Source organism: Crinia signifera, chromosome 2 (assembly GCF_055691185.1).
Source record: "Crinia signifera chromosome 2, ASM5569118v1, whole genome shotgun sequence".
NCBI lineage: Eukaryota > Metazoa > Chordata > Amphibia > Anura > Myobatrachidae > Crinia > Crinia signifera.
The window spans coordinates 89,472,718-89,494,968 of NC_139218.1; the positions used below are offsets into that span (position 1 = coordinate 89,472,718).

Here is a 22,251-nt window from a genome sequence, read left to right on the forward strand (position 1 = left end):
GGTTATGCTCAGGAGGTGGGACCCCACGCTATTTCTTTTTTTTTTAAGAACAAAAAAATCGCACATTTCCTTAAATTCGCACATTTTTATGCCTAAAATTCGCACATTTTCATGCCTAAAATTCGCACATTATCGCACCTAATCGCACTTTTTTCTCCGGAATTCGCATCTCATTAAATATGCGAAAAACGGCCAAAAAATGCGATTTTAAAAAGTGCGATTTGGTGCGAATTTTAGACATGCCTAAAAATCGGAACCCATAGAATGTCACCCAGAGTACTTACCAACTGTATCTTAATGTTGCATACATACATAGAGCAGACACATAGGTAGTAACTGAGAACTATGGGGCTAATTGCAGAGTCTACAGGGCACTGTAAATACAAGCAAGTACCGGAGATACGGCTTGAATAAGCATGGATCGCTAGTTAGAGAAAAGGTAGTTGCCTGTGATCAAAAATTTGACTCCTAGAAATAAAGAATAAATGTCCCCTGCAAAACTGTGACTGCATTGTGATGCATTCGCAGATCCATTTGCAAAAGTGAACCATTGAACACATTTTTCCATCTGAGTAAGTCTAGTACTTCCACTACTCTGCTAATAAACCAGGCGCAAAATGTTCATCACTGACATCTGAGACACGCGGAAAAAAACGCCTGGTCACGCCTGAGTTTTCAAAAATACACTCAGAAAATGGCATGCTTCTGCCCAAAAATGCTGTCAATCAAACAGCAAACATCCCAATTACATCTTTTCTTTCAACTATAAAATAAACTTGTTTGTAATGGTCAGTTTCATTTATTTGATGGAACCACACACAATGCAGGGTATGACATACTGTAAGTATACTTATGCCTAGTTCTGGCATACCTTTTGAAGCAAATATGGGCTGGTGCAAATACACACTTAAAAATAGTGATGAGTAACAAACCAAGCATGCAAAAGGGGAGAGGAGAGCACAAAGCAAAATCTGGAAATGGAAGAATACTTACAATCGAATTCCTTCCAACTTTGAATATGGCCCTGTGTGTTTCCTTTAAATATCATACTGTATTGATGTAAAAGGATACTTGTTTTATTAATACGAACATTTTATTAAAATAGGGTCAGCGGGAACCTGGAAGTGATATAGAACAGCAGGGCATGGTTGTATTCAATCCAATGAAGGTATTGGGTGTGGTCAAGTCAAAGCAGGCCTGATTGCAAAGACGTGCCAGTTGTTTTTAAAATGCTTTCAGAGAAAAGAGACAGGGCTCCTGATGCTGATAAGCTGGCCAGGTAAGAGGCCTGAAATTAGTTGGTGTTAGGGGTCCTGGCAGTGGGCAAAAAAGTTTCTTGCTCATTGCCAGAGGGTTACATGCTCGATGCCAGGGAATTACATAGTCACAGCACACCAGTGCTCCCAGAATCCTCACTTCCAGGTAGTGCTATACAAACTGCTCTCCCTTGAAAGACGCTAGAAGTCGAATAGGACCTCTAGCATTTGTCTCCTTTAAGACATTTCCATTTTTGGAGGGCCGTCTTAGATTCCATGCGGTTGGCCAGACTGCACGAGACCCGCATGCTCCCTATGAGCAACACTTGGTCTGCGGTGGTATTTTTACAACCCTGGGTCCACCCCTAGGTTTTCAGCAAGTCTACTCCCCCTCATGCTACCTATCTATTGGTCCTTTCAAGGGCTAAGAACATTTTGTTCGGGGGTCCAGATTACTCATGTGCCCATTCCTAAAACTTCTTGGCAGGCCTGGTGACAGTGGGGTACAAAGGGTTCTGAGGCACCAAAAATGGTGCTGTGGCACCTACAGTTTCAATATAACAGATATCAATTTAGATAATCTGTCAGAAGAAAAGTAAATTATTAAAAAGATTGACCTGCATGTCCAGCAGATGGGAGGCACAATCCCGAAAATCACCCTGACTGCAAAGTTAATTGGGGTCAACCACAAAGGGAACCCCAATTAGCTTTCCAGTCAGGTCAAGGGCTGGCTGGCAAATTTTATCCTGGAGGGCAAGGCCAAAGCATTGGCCCAAGAGCAGCCCGTTCTTAAAAGACAGTTTGTTTTGAACATGGGATTAAAAGCCATTTTATTAATTTTAACTGACACATAAGGCTCATTTTCTCTTTGCCCTACATATTAATATGGTTACCGCTCATTATCATCGCGCTGGGGCTCCTCTGGAGCTCGGCTCTGATTGGCTGAGGGGAGTCCGATTAACTTACATCAATGGGCCTCCCTCAGGTCCGCTAGTCTGTGTTACTTGTATTTTTTAATATTTAACCCTGTGGATGCCTACATGAAACTAAGAGGATACTGGACTGAGTATCATTTTTTTCTTACAGGTCCATATTGGATTTTTCTACTGGACCAAACTACCGGGGACCCTAGGTAAGAATATATGTATGTTGTATGTATGTGTCTGTGTGTATTTGTACAGTAAGTATGTTATTAAACTTCTATTGGAAATGGTGTTTGTGGTTTTATCTTAGCATTAGTCCTGCTGTGGCACTTCAATTCCCAGTGGGCCCTTTATTACCCTGCATGCAGAGTCTTGGGGTTCTCCAAGTGCCTGCATGCGGGGAAGCCTTGTTGTTTGACAGCAGAACCCAATGTTATTTTATTTATTTTATTTTTACCAAAAAACTATCAACCTGGCACCCACGACCCAGGGGTACCAGGAATAGACTTGGGCTTCAGACTTGGGGGAAAAAACCTTAATGGGGGATCCCTACTCCCCCAGGGACCCAGCCAGGGCTGACTAGTCAGTGTCTTAATGCTTTGGGCAGGGGTGATTGTTTAAAAAGTCTCTCCCGGCTGTGGCATTTTACAGAGCCGGGTACTGATTGCATAAATATGGGAACCCTCCTTTTTTATGTATTATTACCCAAGAGCCCAGTTCTGGTTTTGGAAATATGGGGAGACTCTTGATTTTTTTCTCCCATATTTCTGAATATGCTCGGGGGGAACACACTTCGTTTTTTTTTATTATTACTATTATTTCAGAGGAAAACCATACATTACCGAAATTAAAAAGAATGCATTTTTTAGATGCCTAAAAAAAAATCGCACCCTATTACATTTGGCCCCACATGTCAAAAGCAAGAAAATAATCTAGTTTAATCCATGGTCATTGGATATATTGGATATTAAGGGCCTGATTCTGATGTGGTCAGTAGTTTGATATTCATGCAGTTAATGAGTTTTTGTCTGCGCATGCATCTAAGCATATGCGGATTGGGGGTGGGGGGGATGGACAGGGCTGACTCTACCATTAGGCAGATTTATGCAGCTGCCTAAGGCACTGGGATCTGGGGGGGGGGGGGGGGGGGCGCCACCAAGTCTGCCTATCAAAATATCAAGGATGTCTATGAGGATTCTTGTTGTACTTAATGCAGGTGGCGGCTGTGGAACTTCTAAGATATCACTTCCATACTTTCCCTTGAGGCATACTTCCCTACTTTTGCGGCCTCCAGGGAAAGCAGGGACTTGCCCACCTTCCCAGGGCAGCTGGGAGGACCACACAATTTTTGGGAGCCTCCCTGTCATTCCAGAATATTAGGCAAGTATGCCTTAAGGCAGTGATTTTCAACCTTTTTACCTTGCGGCACACTAAATACGATTTTAAAATTGCCAAGGCACACCATGAGATCCCCACAGGGCAAAACACATTGGCCCCCACCGGAAAAAAAACAAACCTATTGGCCCCCATATACAAAATAAACACACTGATAACAAAATAAAATTCATTGGCCCTTTACATGAAACTGGTGGTGGCTGTAAACTGGTTTGGGCATCTCTGGATCTGGTCGCACACTTGAGAACAGCTCAAGGCACACTAGTGTGCCACGGCACAGTGGTTGAAAAACACTGCCTTAAGGGGTTGGAAAGTGGGTATTGGTGACAGTATGGGTGTGGTGGAGGCAGGGAGCAGTAGGTTGAAGTTTTGCCTAGCTAGGTACTGAGAAGCCTTACACCAGCCCTGGGGATGGATAGAGGACAAATCATTTTATGCATTTGGATAATGTAAGAAAAGCCTAATGCAGGAGATGCCTAACCCTAACCCACTGCCCCCACAGCCTAACCTCAGGTACAGAGGGTTAGGGTAAGGCTGCAGTCATGGGGATTAGAGAGGAGAGTTAACACTCCTCTTGCGCATATGTATGAATTCTAGCATTGGCATTGTGAATTCTGGCTGTGGTCTACTGATTAGTGTCCAGCTTCAGTATCCCATTGATGGCATCTCCAACGCTGGTATGCTGAACACATTCTGTCTGTATTCAATCTAATAAAATGTTATACATTTCTCTGACTATAGCCTTTATTCATACATTATAGCCAGTGCCGTCTTTCCCATTGGGCACGATGGGCAGTTGCCCGGGGGCCCTAGGACCTAGGGGCCCCCGGCCCAGCCCAATGGGAAAGATGGTGGCCGGGGTCCGGGAATCCGCTTAACCTCGCTGGGGGATCCGGGCAGGGGGATCAGGGCGGTGGCGGTAGCTAGAAGCCTGATTCGGCGAAGCTCTATTTGCCGGCGGGGCGGGAAGCGCTGTTGCATTTGAATAGACTGGCCGGACGCTGATTGGCTGAATTCAGAAAATCAGCATCCGGCCAGTCTTTGAAAAGGCAACAGCGCTTCCCACCCCGCCGGCAAATAGCGCTTCACCTCCTAGCTAGCAGTGAATTTAATTTCGGGGGTCCGTGTGCCGGGGTTCTGATCACCCTCACTGGGTGATCCGGCAGGGGGATCAGGGCATCGGTGGCGGTAGCTAGGAGCCCGAAGCGGCGAAGCGCTATTTGCCGGCAGGGGGGGCGAGAAGCGCTGCTGCATTTAAAATGACTGGCTGAATGCTGATTGGCTGAATTCAGCCAATCAGCATCCGGCCAGTCTTTTCAAATTCAACAGCGCTTCCCGCCCCCGCCGACAAATAGTGCTTCGCCGCTTCGGGCTCCTAGCTACCGCCACCGCCGCCCTGATCCCCTTCCCCAGCGAGGATGGTCGGATCCCAGCCACCCGGCCACCATCTTTCCCATTAGCGCTATTTGCCGGTGGGGCGGGAAGCGCTGCTGCATTTGAAAAGACTGGCCGAACGCTGATTGGCTGAATTCAGCCAACCAGCGTCTGGCCAGTCTTTTCAAATGCAACAGCGCTTCCCGCCCCGCCAGTTAATAGCGCTTTGCCACTTCAGGGCAGGCTCCTAGCTACCGCCGCTGCCCTGATCCCGCTGCCCGGATCCCCCAGCGAAGATGATCGGATCCCCGGCCGCTGGAAGCTGACTGGCTGCCGCACGGAGCCAGAGAGGTGAGGGTTGGGGAGGTGACTGTGGGCTCCTGGGCAAACTAATTTGGGGGGGGTCCAGTGAACTAGGTTGCCCAGGGGCCCTTCCTAATGTTAAGACGGCCCTGATTATAGCCTATATTTTCTGAGACTGTTTTTAAATGTTCTTATATACAGTACATAAGAATACACGTCTCATGTGAAATAAATATAGGTATGAAAATCTGGCAAACATACCTTTCAGCGCGTTACTGATTACATATGAAACTGACATTTAACCATATTATCGCTATTGTGAATGGCATAATAATATATGCTTGGATGATTGGATTTCAGAGGGAATAGGTTCTGCATTGCAAATGAGCAATGATAGGTTTTCATGTTACTTTATAATCCTACAAATGTATTCCATCAGACCTTTATATTATATCACGGTGGTATTGCTTTCATGAACTACACAAGAATATACAAAATGAAGTAAATTGCCCTGCAGTATAAATGCAAAATTGCATCAATAATTCAATGCCAAAAAATATAAATTCTTTAGAAATAGTATTCTCGCTCTCTCTGTATGTATATAGACAATGGGCCTAATTCAGCTTGATTTGTAGTTTTGTGAGGATTCCCAAAACTGAAACCCTCCTTGGTAGCATGCGTGGGGGTATGCACAGGGCAAGGCCATTCCACCGTGCACCCACAGTTTCAGGATCATGCATGCCAGCCAAATAGAGAATGAAGCTGAATAATGCATATATATATATATATATATATATATATATATATATATATATATATATATATACCTTCAAATTGTCTGCCTAGCAAAATCGCAGTACAGTAGATGTACGATGTTCTAGAACACCTGCTAAAGGGTCACTTGCAACCTGCAGCAGGATTAATGGATATGTTTTGTTATCCCTTCTCCGCTTTTTGCTCCATGCAGTTCAGCTCCGCTATCTCATCATATATATATATATATATATATATATATATGTATTTATATATATATATATAAAATCACAGACAATAGTGTTATATAGCACCCTTATACAATTTACTAGGTGATTCCTGTCTTTCCTTAACTTTATAAGACCATAATCGACATAAGTATTTTTCAAATAAAAAACATTTATTTAAAACATTTAAAACAAATCAAACTTCGTCTTGAGATTGAATCTTGTATCAGAATTTCTTTAGATTATGGATCACAATAGAAACCCGACGCGTTTTGTCTCTTTATGAGACTTCATCAGGGGTGTTTATAAACAATAGATCTTTAAGGATCTTTTTTTTATCACAAAACTGTACTGAAATTTCAATAATTCGATTGTGACTGGTCCAAATAAGGGCCTTAAGTCCTTTTACTGTAGTTGGTACTTTAGGGCTACCTGTGTTTAATTGGTGCCTTATTTTTCTTATGACTCCATATATACCTTTAATAGATATGCTGTAATCTACAATACTTTAATTTGATGATGTATCTACACTTAAAATGATTTAATCATAGCGTACCCTTCCACTGCATAAACCAGCTGGTTCTCCGACCCCTTGCCTGTTTACATCCTGCTATCTAACCACCACCCCCTCGCTTGCACCTCTTGTAATCTGTCTGTCTCCCCTTCCTACTAGATTGTAAGCTCCTCCGAGTAGGGCCCTCTTCCCTCCTGTTGTCAAAGCCCACTTCTCTTCACATTTCACTCACAGCTCTCCTTTACTCCAACACTCAGTGACCATCTTCATACTCATCTCCATCATTGGCCTCAAGCCTCTAGTTGTATGTTGATTGGGTCCTCACTACTTACATTTAAGCTGTAATGTGTATTGAACTGTGGTGCTCTTTATTTGTACTGTATTTTTGTTATTTATTCAATGTTATGCCAAGTTTTGTCTCCCTGTATTGTTCCTTTGTACGGCGCTGCGAAACACTTGTGGCGCCTTATAAATAAAATAATAATAATAATAATTTTCACATGTAGAAACATAGGGGTAAACTCCAAAGTGAGTAATGGTCCCCTTGTGATTAAAGTAAGAATTAGATCCAATCTAAACAAAAAAGGGGATTCGATTAAACAAGTGACCTTATCAGCTCCTTTAGGTGTGTGCTCTCCTGTGTCCAAACACCAAGTCACTGAGCCTTATGATACTCCAATTGATAGAGTTAGCGGAGAGGAGGTGGAATCAGAGAAATGAACCCCGAAGGAGCGGTTAGATAGGCAGATGAGAACCAAGAAAGGGCTGTGTCTTTAAGACCTAGGGATTGTAGTGTTTGTATGAGAAGTGTACAGTCAACAGTGTCAAAAGCAGCAGAGAGATCTAAGTAGTGAGTAGTGGCATTTAGACTTAGCAGTGACCAGATCATTCACAACATTAGTGAGTGCTGTCTTTGTAGAGTGTTGGGAACAAAAGCCTGACTAAAGCAGGTCTAATAAGTTGTGAAAGTTAAAAAAGTGTTTGAGGTAAGTGTAGGCAAGTCTCTCAAGTAGTTTGGAGGTGCATGGAAGCTGAGAGATGGGATGATAGCTTGAGAGAGAGCTTCAGTCAGAATTGTGTTTTTACAGAATCAGAGTAATAACTGCATGTTTGAACAATAAAGGAAAAATACCAGTAGAGAAAGAGAGGTTACAGAGTTTACTTAATTTTCGGATGAGCACAGGAGACAGAGATTTACTTTTTTGTTAGGGTATAGGGTCAAGAGGAGAGGTAGTAGAGTGGGAGAAAGAGAAAATTGTAGATACTCTATCTTCATTTGTGGGATTAAATGAAGTAAATGTGTCAGAGGGTTCAGGTAGGGAATTGAGCAGATCACTGACTGAGTAGGAACATACCAATTCATCTCAGATTGTCTCAATCTTGTCCCTGAAGTAGGAAGCAAGATCTTCTGCATTTATAAATGTGGGTGGCTTGGGTGAGGGATGGTTGAGAAGTGATTTAAATGCATTAAAAATAAGTTTAGGGTTATATAGGTTATATATATTTTTTGCAGTTTCCATGGCATAACTATAGGAGTGGTAGATAGTCTTATATGTGAGGAAGTCCATTGGACTGAGAAATTTACATTCAACTTTGAGATATTTTGTAGGAGTCTTGTTCATTTAGAGTGCTACGGTTGGCGTCTAGGCCTCCGTGGAGTGTGGTGGGTAACTGGAGCTACTTCATCAAGGGCTGTTTTAGGAGTTAAAGGAGTATTGGTGAATTCAGAGACTGAGCATAGTTTAATGAATACAAGATTAAGGCAGTGGCCTTCCCAATGAGTAGTACATTGAGAGAGGAGGTTAGAGAGAGTAGATTGGAGGCATGAGCAGAAGATTTGGGGCTATCAATAGCAGTGTTGAAGTCACCCATGATGATGGATGAGATGTCAGAGGAAAGGAAGTGAGAGAGCCAGGCAGAAAAATCTTCCAGAAATTGTGTGGGTAGCCCAGGTGGGCAATAGATAGCTGCAATACGCAGCAAGAAAGTTGTGTAAGTTCTAATAGAATGCACTTCAAATGATGTGTTAATGCAAAGTTCTCCTCACTCCACTCTTGTACAGGGTGGCCGCTTTTCTCCGGTTGGTTCATGTACAAAGAGAACTCTAAATGGATCTAAAAATAACCCAGGAGAACAGTGCCTCCTAGTGTAGTAGTTTTAGGATATTTAAATTTGTGGATCCCACCACCATTAGTGGGACACTCCTAAAATAAAGGGATACCTTTTATAGCGGTTCCAAAACCACTTGCACAGTGCATATAATGTCTCAGATGGATAGATGGATATTATGTGTATGTGTATATATATATATATATATATATATATATATATATAGCTGTCTGTGGGCGGCGGCACTCGGTCCAATAAGAAATAAAAGTCGGGAGACCTTGTAGTGGAAACCAACGTTTCAAACCTCAGTGGGTTTTTTATCAAGGCGTGTGCAAAAGACAAGTTAACACTGTGACAAAACATACCTTTATGCTGATCACCGCCGTTCACCCGGCTCCCCGGCGTCCCGCCCGGCGTTGTAACATGACGTCATCCTGGATGAAAGCCGATGAGCCCGTGAAGGGAGTCCTGTGTCTGCATATACAAAATAAATGAAATTACCTTAAAGTGCATAAATTACATAAGAGTATCACTGTAGGACCTGCCCACAGGCATACATGGTGAACAAATACATAATATGTAAGACATTTTAAAAGTTAAAATGAGAATAAAGTGCAAGTGCAAAGAATTGGATCTTCTGCAGTGCGGACAACTGACATGTCCGCTGGACCATAGGGATTTGTCTAATGCTACAATATTCCCTGGATAATTATGGGTTAAGGAAAGCACAGTCCACCAAGGTGGAATCATAACAGTGGACTACGTGTAGTAGACAGACATGTAGATTATGTCGACATAGATGCTATAACACTCCTGCTGACACAGCTCTTAGTGATGTTATATACAATGTGACAATCCAGAGTGCGCGTGGAGCCCTCGGGGGGACAGTGTGTCCAGGCGGAAAATACACCGACTCTGCTCTGTTTAACATCAATCCCCTATTTCCCCCCCCGTTTCAATGGGGGGGGGGGGATTTGCACAATGATTCTGTACCTTAGGACAGAAAGGGAATGCCTGGCTTGTACGAAATGCCTGGCTACAGGCTGGTCGCTGGTGCCCGACAGAAGGGCATGTTTAATGGCTGACCTGTGGGCAGCAGCTCTTTCTTTAAGTGGCCGGATGGTTTTGCCAATGTAGTGTTGGCCACATGGGCAACTAATCAAATAGACAACGTGGTCCGAGGAACAAGTCACCCGTTGTCTAATTTTAAATGGTTTCCCCGAGTAGGGGTGCCTTAATGTGTCCCCCTACTTTAGGCACCCCTAAAGTCCAGGCACCATGGGTGTTTTCTTCCCTGAACTCCGTTGATTGCTAGACTCTTTCATTGAAAAGCTCCTTGAAAAAGGTCCGTCTTCCCAGGACCGAAACGTCGGGGCATGTTATGAGAAAATTATGACAATATTGGATAGTTGAAATAAAACTGCACTATTTTTGGACTTTTACCTGACCCTTGGATTTTGATTATTACTAGGCGAGTGCCTGACATTCCACACCTCAGCCGGTGTGGATACACCACAGACTATTACTGGGATATTCGCTCACCCCGTTTATCTCTTGTCTGGCACCCCGCAGCTACAAGCAAATAAGTGTGAGTGCGGTCTATGCACGTACCTATATATATATATATATATATATATATATATATATACAGAGATGATAAGGTGGCACTCAGAGACGAGAAATCCAAGTAATGAACCAAAAAAACGGATTTAATGGGCAACGCTTTGGGGCTATCACTTGTCTTAGTGGCTTGATAAAGTGTGCACACTGATTGAGGCAGGAGAGGGGGTCTTGATAAAGGTCTTGTTGTAGACCGAAACGTTGACCACTAACCCACTGTCATGTAATAATTGTCTGTCACATTGTGGTACAGTATGTATTAAACTGCAAGCAAAAAGAAGACCGGTCAGTGTGTTCATCAAGTGAAGTCCCATGTTGGATGAAACGCGTTGGGGGTGGCTATGACTCTTAGACACAGATTGGAGCATTGTATGTGCCTGTCACCGTCCTCCCAGCCAAATATCCTGCACAATGCTGCTCGGTGTTCGTTTCAGGTGAACCCATGAAAGACCGCTGCTGAGTCCTAGTTACCGTCGTTCTGCTTCGGGAGACGTGCATGCTGGTATCCCGTGAGGTCAGACTACAGGACCGGAGCAGATTTCGGCAATAAGATCTAGGCTGTGAAGGTGATAAGAAGCCATCAAGCTGATTATTTTTTTTTTTTATGTATGTGAATGAGCATATGTCTTCATTGTTCATATAAAGAAATATATTTTTACTCATTTGGTGCGCCCTTTCTGTGTACTCTCTTCCAATAGAAATCTTTGGGGACTGTGGTTTGGTCCCAACACAGAATTTACAGAGGCTGCATACGACATAGAAATTGGCTCCATGGTTGTATCATTGCTTTGCGCATCATCTTCTTGTCCTGAGGTCCTGAGGAAGTGGATTCGGTCCACGAAACGTAGACATTAAAGGATGTGGTTTTCACGCTCTTTCATTTGAAGCTGACAGTCTCCTGAGTGCCTTCTATTTATGCGGTGGATGTTTGGGTTGTGAACCCTACGGAAAAGGCACCAGGGGCAAGATATATCGCAGACATTGGGAGCAGAGTGCCGGGGTGTCGTATGGATATATACATATATATATATATATATAAATGACAAATGTGGGCGCTCCAATAGTGCAAAGACTACCACTTTTTAAAAAGAGACACGCATAGGGGCGTGGCCTAGCGTCAAGTATGACCGTGGAGCCGGGAGTGTAACCTCTCCAACACTTGCAAGGTGCTGAGCCATCCTATGCTTTGTCTTAGTGGCGATGTGTAAGCCGCTGTATATGGTACGTTACCCATCCCTTGTTCTGTGCAATTTTTAAAAAAATGTTTCTTTTTAAAAAGTGGTAATCTTTGCACTATTGGAGCGCCCACATTTGTCATTCATAGATAAAACAACACCTGTTTGGATTCAGGAGAACCGCCCTTGGTTTAGAAGCGTGGAGCTGCCGGCTTTTAAAGCAGAGTGCGATTGAACAGTGTGAAGCTGAGACTCACCTGTGTCCAACGAAGGACAATTAAGACTGTCTATCATTGGGACTGGTATAAAATACCTCATATAACCAAAAGCGCTACACTTAGTGGCCAGATGCACTAAGCTTCAAATGTGATAAAATGGAGAGTGATAAACAGCCAGCCAATCAGCTCCTACCTGTCATGTCACAGACTGTGCTTGAAAAATGTCAGCTAATTGGCCGGCTGTTTTATCCCTCTCCATTTTATCACTTTTGAAGCTTAGTGCATCTGGCCCTCAGAGAGAGTACTGTAATGAGTCAGCACTCCAAACTACATACCCAGAAATCCAAAAAGAAGGAAAAACTGCACTCAACAGTCTTCCAGAGTTTAATCCAATCAAAACAATAGCCCGCCGAAGTTTCGGTCCTGGTGCGGCCCTTTATCAAGGCGATGGCAATACAAGCAGCAGGAATCAGCAAACCAACAATGGGGTAGGGGTACTGGGACCTACACAGTCCTGGTGACCCCATCATGGCCTGGAACCCATAGAGTTTTTTTTTTGTAGACAGTAGCTAAGTATCATTATGAATTAAAAATGTAATTAATCTGGGTTCTAGGATACAAATGATTAAGAAACCATGTCAGAGTGTATTATCAGACGTCTGAACCTTCCCAGTCAGCAAATATAAAAAATATACTGTAGGACATCTGTAGCCTTGTAATTACTGATTCTCTAAAATATATACAGAATATGTGTGTGTGTGTGTGTGTTGTGTGTATATGTATATATATATACACATACACATACACATGTCTAGTGTCTGATTGTGAGTCTCTGAAACACTACCATCTGTTGTCAGCGAGTAAAACTACATCTCTTTTTCTCTCATGCACAAATGCAGAGGTAAGGCAAGCACAAGGTAGCAGACTAGCTTTCAAATCATTTACTTTGAGCGGGCACACTAGTATATATATGTGTGTGTGCGTATATATATATATATATATATATATATAAATTCCCTTTTTGTGAGCCTGACAAAAGATGTCCCCAAGGACAACTCCCATCTGTAAACTTATACTTAAGAAATAATAAGAGCGCGCTCAACATCAATTGCCGAATGACTGTATGAATATTTGCAGTATCTTTTGATGTGTCTGATTGTACTGTCAGGTTTCCTCTGAGACTCCCATGCTGCAATGAAACTGAACCTAGAATTACAAATTACACAAGCCAAGCATACTCCTACTCTGAGCCCCGAGAGGCACATGTGACTCTATGTAGTGGCTGACATTGCTTTTCCAATCATTTATATGCAGTGTTTTATTAGTATGGTGATGTTATTTAATATTGGTGTCATGAAATAAAAAACAACTATAAATAATAAATACTAATACATTGTTATGTAGAATTCATTATAAAAAGCAAATGAAAATATTTTGCTTTTATTTTGTATAGTGGATCTTTAATGGTGTGTACACACGGGCACGATATGGCTTCCGATGTTGCAGTCCTCACGTCCCCTAGTTTCACACAATAAAAGAAAAACTAGAAGGACATTTTTAAAAAGAAAAATCTTTCATACAATAAGGTGTGTATCCAACCCTACAACCCTCTTTTTTCTTTCTCGTCCAAATGAGGAAAAAGAAGAGAAGATCCGGTCAGCCACACTACTCTGCCAGGCAAGTAGAAAGGAAGTGATTGAGTGTGAGTTTGTTTATATGCATTATGAGCCTGATTCAGACCTGTTCACAAGGCGGCGCATGTTTTCAGCCTTGCGAATGGGTAAAGTTGGCCTCCCCACCCGAATCCCCTCACTAGCATGCAAGGGGATCTGTATGCGAACACAACCCCTCGTCTTCTTTGGAAAAAGTTTCAGAATATTTTGGGTTTTTTGTCTGATTCCCCCCACAGTCTCTTTTTTCATACTTACCTTGTCCCCCAGTGTCCACGGCGGCTTTTGGAATCCTCTTCACAAGTGTCCAGGTGCGCCGGTGATCTTACTGGAGCACCTACGCACTCGCGAAATGAACCCCTGGGACCGGAGATGCTGCAGAAGAGGATTCCGAAGGCTGCCGCGGATGCCAGGGGACACCGTGGACATCAGGGGACCATCAGGGCACTGGCAGTATGAAAAAAAAATATTCCAAAATCTGTAAAAATCCCTTATCCAAAAAGCTTGCGGTTCTGAGCATTTCGGATAAGGGATACTCAACCTGTATATTATTTCTTAACTTTAGTTTGTTAAAAACTTGCTGTTGCGTCTTCGCATTATCCCTGGTCAGGGTCTGAATAATCAATAGGCTGATTAAATTCCAGCCTACGGTGCCAAGAAATAAAATGAAGGACTGATTTATTCCATATTTGTTAGCTATCACTCATCCTTATGTACTGTGGAGGGGGGGTTGAAGTTGTTAAGGTTACTGTGCCAATGTAACTTACTGATGGAACCATTACTTTTTGTATATTGTGCTACAGTGCCAGCTGGGAAGCCTAATGCCAAAGTCCCCTTCACACCACAAGCATTAGATCATACATGTCAGTTGTACAGCCTTTGTAACATCATGCACGTGGGCATGATGACTGGCGAGTTCCTGAGTGCTCATACATGTGTGCCAGCCGCATTACTAGGAGAGCTACATGTTTATTAGCCCAGGACATCTGGAACCTTTAATCAGGCCCTGTCCCCAGTGGATAGGATCTTTAAAATGTTGCCTTAGACCATGGAATCCTTAACAGTACCTGTTAAGAATTTGTGCTTTTATTTCCTGCACCATATATATATTTTTATTATCTTGATAATAGCTCCTCTATCAATGCGTCAGCAATAGTCCTCCTTCAATAACATCCCAATAACACCCCAGCAGCACCCACACCCCTCATACACTAATAACACCCCTAACAACACCCCCACCCCTTATTCACTAAAGACACTCCACCTGTAATTCACAAATAACCCCACAGCAGCACTACCAACAACTACCACCACCACCTCTGCCACACTTCTTCTGTGAGCATGCTCCTAATGTGCTTAGCACAGTGGTGGACCTGCATTCCACCTAGTATGCCTTGTTCTCTGTGCACCTGGAAAGGAGACCAGACGTCACTCCATGATTCCACTGCGTCTCATTCCTAGCCTGCCCTCACTGTAGCGCCACCTGCCTGCCAAATCTATTGATATACAGTAGGTAGCACAGTGCACAGGGGGTCAGGTCAGGCAACCATAGCACTTTCTGTACAAACCGGGCAAGGCGGGCTGCAGGAGAAGTAATGCGTTCCGCCTCCAAATATGAGTGACAGGAGGCAGTTCTGCCCCCATTCCATCTCACTTTAACCCATGCTTATGGATTGTAATAAGCTTTTACTCGCATATAAAACTATTAAACATACTGTCTACTATTGTAAAGCGCAACGGAATCTGCTGCACTATATAAGAAACTGTAAATAATTATAATAAATAATACACCCTATCTGTGCTTTAGTTGCACAGATATAACCCACCGCTTTTTCACCAACGTAATGAAGAACCACTTGTTTGACCTCTGGAAAATCATGTTGTCTGCCAGTTTTCTGTTTCAGGTCCTATAAAAATCCATTTACACTGCTGCATGTGTTCCCCACTGTACATTACAGAAGAGTAAAATCTGTAAATAACATTTTACCAAGGTGTTCAGGTGCCCATCCATTAATGCGAGGTATCGTACGCGATACCCTGCCAACTGACCCAGCCGCTGGACTGCATACCATACATTGCATGCGGTACTTTTGCATACAATGTATCACATACTTGTATGCGGACGATACTCAAATCTATCTATCAACCCCAGAGTTGTCACCAGTGGCCTTGGGCTGAGTTTCTGCCATCTCATCCTGGATGTCTTCCCGCCACCTCAAACTCAATATTTTCAAAACAGAATTACTTATATTCCCACCGGCCAAGAACAGTTACCATCCTGATATCGCCATAACTGTTGACAACTCGACAATCTACCCTACCCCACAAGCTCGTTGCCTAGGGGTCATCCTTGACTCTGAACTGTCCTTTGTTCCCCACATTCAATCTGTCTCCAAATCATGTTACATGCATCTAAAAAACATATCCAAAATACAACCGTATCTCACACAAGACACTACTAAATCTCTTATAAATGCACTCATTATATCCCGCATTGATTATAGCAATAGTCTCCTTACTGGTCTTCCAAAGAACAGACTCTCGCCACTGCAATCCATTTAAAATGCTGCTGCCAGGCTGATCTTTCTTGCAAGACGCTCATCCTCTGCTGATTCTCTCTGCCAATCCCTCCATTGGTTTCCTGTATTTTACCGTATTCAATATAAAACACTTCTACTCACATATAAAGCTATTAACCATACTACACTAGCATATATCTATTTACTTATCACAAACTATCTCCCATCTCGGCCACTCCGCTCTGTTCAAGATCTGCATCACTCTTCTGCGCAGATCACCAGCTCCCATTCACTATTACAGGACTTTCATCGGGCTGCTCCCATCCTATGTAATGCCCTTCCACGCACAATAAGACTCTCCACTAGCCTCCAAACTTTCAAGTGTTCCCTGAAAACTCACCTCTTCAGGCAAGCCTATCATATTTAAGTACCACACACATAACCCTCTGAGGCACTTATGTATTATATAGCTTTCCTTCTGGGCATGCAACTTGGTGGGACTGCTATGCTATTACTGGTGCCTGTCCTTGTGTTTCCCCCCTATGTCCCTAAAGATTGTAAGCTTGCAGCTGGGCTTTCCTACCTCCAAGTCTGTCTGTTGTTACCCAGTTTGTTTTAGCACGGTCTACAATTGTAAAGCGCAACGGAATCTGCTGCGCTATATAATAAACTGTAAATAAATAAAATAAATAAATATGCAATCCAGTAATAGCTGTGGGATCGGATAGATCATTCATGCAGCAGGTACGATCTCTGGCTCCAATCTGATACACACAGGACCGTGCATCATATCAGTCGGAGACAAAACACATCAATTTGACACTTTTTATTCAATTTCTTGGCCGGATCCTTCAAAAAAGGGCCCAAATCTGACTAGTGGATGGGCACCTTTAGTTTCTTCCTAAAATCGAACTACAGTATATTAAAATATGTACTGCATGGTAATGCATACATGCAGATTAGGGTGGAACGGAACTGTGCATTGCTTGTCCCTATACCCAAATGTTGGTAGGGGCCCAGTGATGTCTCTTTAGAGCGCTTTACAGAGCAGAGAGCAGGTACTGCAGCTGTGTGACAATGCATTGCACACTGTACGAGCTCCTCTGGAGAAAGCATTTTGTGCGCTTCTGAGAGCAGAACAGGGGCCTCTCTATCACGGTGCCTGGCAGAGGAAGCGACTACACCCCCCACACTCTGAAGAGTCAGTAAAGCTGCATATTTGTAATCAAAAATGTTTTGGAACTTTAGAAAAGCTTGATAGGTCAAGCACATTATTCTGTACTTTCCCTATGCAATCTACACTGCAGTCATCTGTCATCACACATTCTCAGCTGTACAGATATTTCTTTCTCTCTGGTAATTGTCTGTAGGTGTTGAATTTGATGTTAAAAAATGTGGCAATACAGTTGTCAAGACTGGAGCTGAAAGTAACTCCGAGATTAAATGCAGATGGCTCTGTAACAAGTCTGAACATAGCAGCAATGCTAAATCCACAGTCTGTTTGTGTGGGCATCTCTATGACACTGTACCTGCTGCATCTCACACTGCTAATACATAATGATACGATATTCAATATTCAATGTAGAGCATTTTGCCTAAGAAATAATTAAGTGACTCTGATGCTACCCACAGTCATGTGACTACAAAAGGACATAGGCAACAAGCAAGTCTTGTTATACAGGGGATAGCACTGCAAGGTCACCTTCAACATCCTAATGGTTCAAAATATGTTGTTCCATAATAATACACAAGTCATAATGTTGTCTTTGATACGACATACTAAACATATAACTATTCCACAATCATTAATAGTCTACTCTAGTATTATAATTTATTCTAAAGTATGTTATTTTATGAATGGTAGTTATTCTGTTTCAAATACTGCTAGCAATATTACATGTACAGCAGTATATGGTAATACAAATGTATTAATTATACACTACATACAATTTCTCAATCTATTCGGAAAGAAATATACAGTGGAACACTTACTGCTAATGGACTATCTAATATTAATGTGCCAATTACAATTGTATTTTAATATATTGTTGCTGGTGAATATATATTTATAGCTCTCATTGGTACAAACACAAACAGAGCAGGAATCCTCCTAATGCCATATGATTAGGTAGTTCAATGAGCCATTAAGTAATGCAATCACATAGACAGAAATAGACAAGCTTATCACTGGGAACCCTTTCCAGCGTTCTGCAAGATAGAAGCATTGTCTCATCTGTACTGGCCAACATTTCCGCGTTCTGTGAAATGGGCACAGAATGCTAAACACAATTGCTTATTGCTTCATTATACCACTTAATCATCTAATGACAGGAGACTTACTCAGTAGTGTTCTGCTGTCTTCCAAACTGATGAAGCCAGCACTTCTCAACCTAGAACTTTCTTTTTTAATCCTTAAGTGTTAGCTAAATTATTAATTTCCATAATAATTATCCTTAAAGCAGTTCATTATTTTTAAAGGAAAAATATACTCTACTTACAGGTTATATAGCTTTTAAATGTCCCTGGTCCAGCAACTCAGCATTCCTACCTGGGTTAAAAGAAGGGATAATCCCGTGTCGGACCCGGTTTGCTGTGCAGTGTAAAGGTGTAACATGTTTTGGGCAACCCGGGTTCTGTTTACAACATGGAGGAGTCAGTGCTTGGAGACAGCGTCAGTGAAATGGGCAGTTAATTTTATTCCTCGGCTGTCACCTGCAAGACACCTCTCTGCCCCCCTCCCCAGTCTTGGCACCCTAGGCTATAGCCTAATTAGCTTATTGGTTACTAATAACACTAAAAAAGCATTGCATTCTAGAGAAGAGTGGGCTTTAACCCCTTGGGTGGTATGCCCGGGCTGTCCCGGAAAATTTCCGGGCATACCACTAATATAGAATAGGTGCACGCCAGTGGTGTCCAGGTGTGCACCCCCCCCCCGTCCAGGTGTGCACACACACCCACCCACCCCCCCCGTCCAGGTGTGCACACCCACCCACCCCCCTCCTCACCCGATCAGTACGCCGGAGCTCCCCTGACCGGCCCGCCAGCCAGCTGTCACTCATTTTACAGTGACGTAGGTGGCAGACTCGGGTATAGTCAGTGCGGCTCGGGGGGACTTTGGAGCGCTCAGGCACCCGAGTCCTCCCGAAACGCCACGAACATCCCCCAGCCTGCCGCCGACGTCACTGCTGAATGCGACAAGTGGCTTAGGCAGCGGGGACAGTGGCAGCAGGGAAGCTCCGGCGTACTAACGCTGGAGCAGAGGTGAGGGGAGGCTTCCAACTTTCTGTCGTGGGTTTTGCTGGGGCAGGACAAACCTGCCCTGGTAGGTTTGTCCTGCCCCAGCAAAACCCACCACTGAAGGGGTTAATACTGTATGTCTTAGTTTGGTTTCCAAAACCATTATCATGCCTTTAATACATGTACTGTACATGAATGCGTTTTATAATGGCCACCTTATTGTCAGTGGCATAACTAGGGCTCCGCAGCCCTAGCATTGGCGGGGGGGAGCCAGTGCCACTGGGGCGCAGGGACACAGCACTCTCACATAGCAGGAGTCCTTTGTGCACTCCATTACCTGAGTACCCGCACGCTGTGTTGGCCAGAGACAGACATGGGCTAGGGCATTGGCAGCAGGGGGATACTCATCATTACATGCAGATGGGTGATGTGATGTGTGCTCCGGAGATGGACTAGTCCGGCTACTTCCTTGTGTAGCCACACCCGCATGTCAGTCTGACAGCTCCTTCCCCTGCTTCCAGTTCCCACCTGACTGAGAGGAAAGCAGAAAACACATTCCCCAATGGTCCTTGGCCTGCCCTGCTGTATGGTAAGTGCTGCATTTGTAGTGCCACCATCAGCTGCCAAATGCCAGCATTAATGTCACTATAGAGGGAACATACACCCAGGGCTGGCTGGGAGACAGTGGGAGATCTGTATCAGGGGATGAGGGGGAGGTTCTGTGGTGATGGTGGTGGGGGGCTGTCTGAGAGAGGAGGGATTACTCTGCGCTGAGGGGAAAATGCTATGTCTGGGAGGATCTTTTTTGCTAAACGGGAAATTCTGTATTAGAAAGTGAGGTGCAAGGGTGAGGGGTAGGAAGGAAAGAGGCATAAGGGTGTGGGGTGGAAGGTTACAGGCATGAGCATGAAAGTCCAGGAAGGGAGTGAGGTGCAGGGATGACAGGTGGATGGAGGGGGTGAGGTGCAGGGGTGACAGGTGGATGGAGGGAGTGAGGTGCACTTGCCTACCTGACCCTCTCTATGAGGGAGAAATTGCTCTCTTCCTGGACTTCCCTGGTAATGTATGATTGACATCACCTGTGATGAAACACCTTTCTTATCAATTAACTAGCTCACCACAGGTGATGGCAATCATACATTATCAGGGAAGTCCAGGAGGGAGTGAGGGGCAGGGATGACACGTGGATGGAGGGAGTGAGGGGCAGGTGTGACAGGACAGGTGGATGGAGGGAGTGAGGGGCAGGGATGACAGGTGGATGGAGGGAGTGAGGGGAAGGGGTGACAGGTGGATGGAGGGATTGAGGGGCAGGGGTGACAGGTGGATGGAGGGAGTGAGGTGCAGGGGTGACAGGTGGATGGAGGAAGTGAGGTGCAGGGGTAACAGGTGGATGGAGGAGTGAGGTGCAGGGGTGACAGGTGGATGGAGGAGTGAGGTGCAGGGGTGACAGGTGGATGGAGGGAGTGAGGTGCAGGGGTGACAGGTGGATGGAGGAAGTGAGGTGCAGGGGTGACAGGTGGATGGAGGAAGTGAGGTGCAGGGGTGACAGGTGGATGGAGGGAGTGAGGTGCAGGGGTGACAGGTGGATGGAGGAAGTGAGGTGCAGGGGTGACAGGTGGATGGAGGATTGAGGTGCAGGGGTGACAAGTGGATGGAGGGAGTGAGGTGCAGGTGTGACAGGTGGAGGGAGTGAGTGAGGTACAGGGTTTAGGGGTGGGGGTGCAATGAGCAAGTGAGGTACTGTTGTGCGAGGTGCAAGGAGAGAGTGAGGTGCAAAAAATTGTGAAAAACTCATGTTGACCTTTTTTAAGGAGATACACCATTGCCAGCATGTCTGCCAAGCTTGGTACGCCTCCTTGAAGGCATTAACTGGAATGTCCTTGAGTGCCCTTGTCAAGGCCACTTCCATTTTGTCTATGGTTTGAAAATGGAGTCCATTCAGGCCGTTTCTGATCCAGGGGAACACAAATAAATCAGCCGGTGCCAGATCCGGACTGTAGGATGGCATTGCAACATTGTGCTTGACTTTCTGCATTGTCATGATGGTGGACCCAGGTAGTGGCAACCTCCTTGCAGATGTGGTGGACCCTGTCTCTCAAGCACTTTTCACACGTTCCAAAAGTTCATGGGAAATTGCCACACGCTAGTCTATTTTTTATGATGAGTCAACACCTTAGGAATCAATAAGGCACAAACCTTTTGCATCGTTAATTCGTTTGTCACACTCGGGAGGGGTTAAAATATTAGTAAGGTAAATGGTGTAGGAATTACAACGGTTTATATATGCGCCTCCCACTTTTAAGGTACCAAAAGTAATGGGACAATTGACTCAAAAGCTATTTACTGGACAGGTGTGGGCTATTCCCTCGTTATGTCATCATCAATAAAGCAGGTAAAAGGTCTGGACTTGATTCCAGGTGTGACATTTGCATTTGGAATCTGTTGCTGTCGACTCTCAATATGCGATCCAAAAAGCTGTCACTATCAGTGAAGCAAGCCATCATTAGGCTGGAAAAATCAAAAGAAACCCATCAGAGAGATAGCAAAAACATTAGGTGTGGGCCAAAAAGTGTTTGGAAAATACGTAAAAAGAAAACGCATTGGAGAGCCCAGCAGCACCAAAAGACCCGGAAGGCCACAGAAAACAACTGCGGTGGATGACAGAATAATTATTTCCCTGGTGAAGAAAAACCCCTTCACAACAGTTGGCCAAATCAAGAACACTCTCCAGGAGGTATATGTGTCAAAGATAACAATCAAGAGGCTTCACACGAGTGTAAACTATTGGTCAGCCTCAAAAACAGGAAGACCAGATTAGAGTTTGCCGAACAACAGCTAAAAAAGCCTTTACAGTTCTGAAACAACATCCTATGGACAGATAAGACAAAGATCAACTTGTACCAGAGTGATGGGAAGAGTATGGAGAAGGAAAGGAACTGCTCACGATCCAAAACATAC

The 22,251-nt window shown here is 44.0% G+C and overlaps 1 protein-coding gene across 1 annotated transcript in view; it reads left to right on the plus strand.

Annotated features, from left to right (window-relative positions):
• The first annotated feature begins 2,345 nt into the window (after positions 1 to 2,345).
• LOC146059906 (uncharacterized) overlaps positions 2,346 to 22,251 on the plus strand; it is a 54,451-nt gene continuing 34,545 nt past the window's right edge. The window contains exon 1 of the mRNA XM_083172563.1: positions 2,346 to 2,388. The gene's annotated coding sequence lies outside the window, so the exon portion shown is untranslated. The remainder of the gene's footprint in view (positions 2,389 to 22,251) is intronic.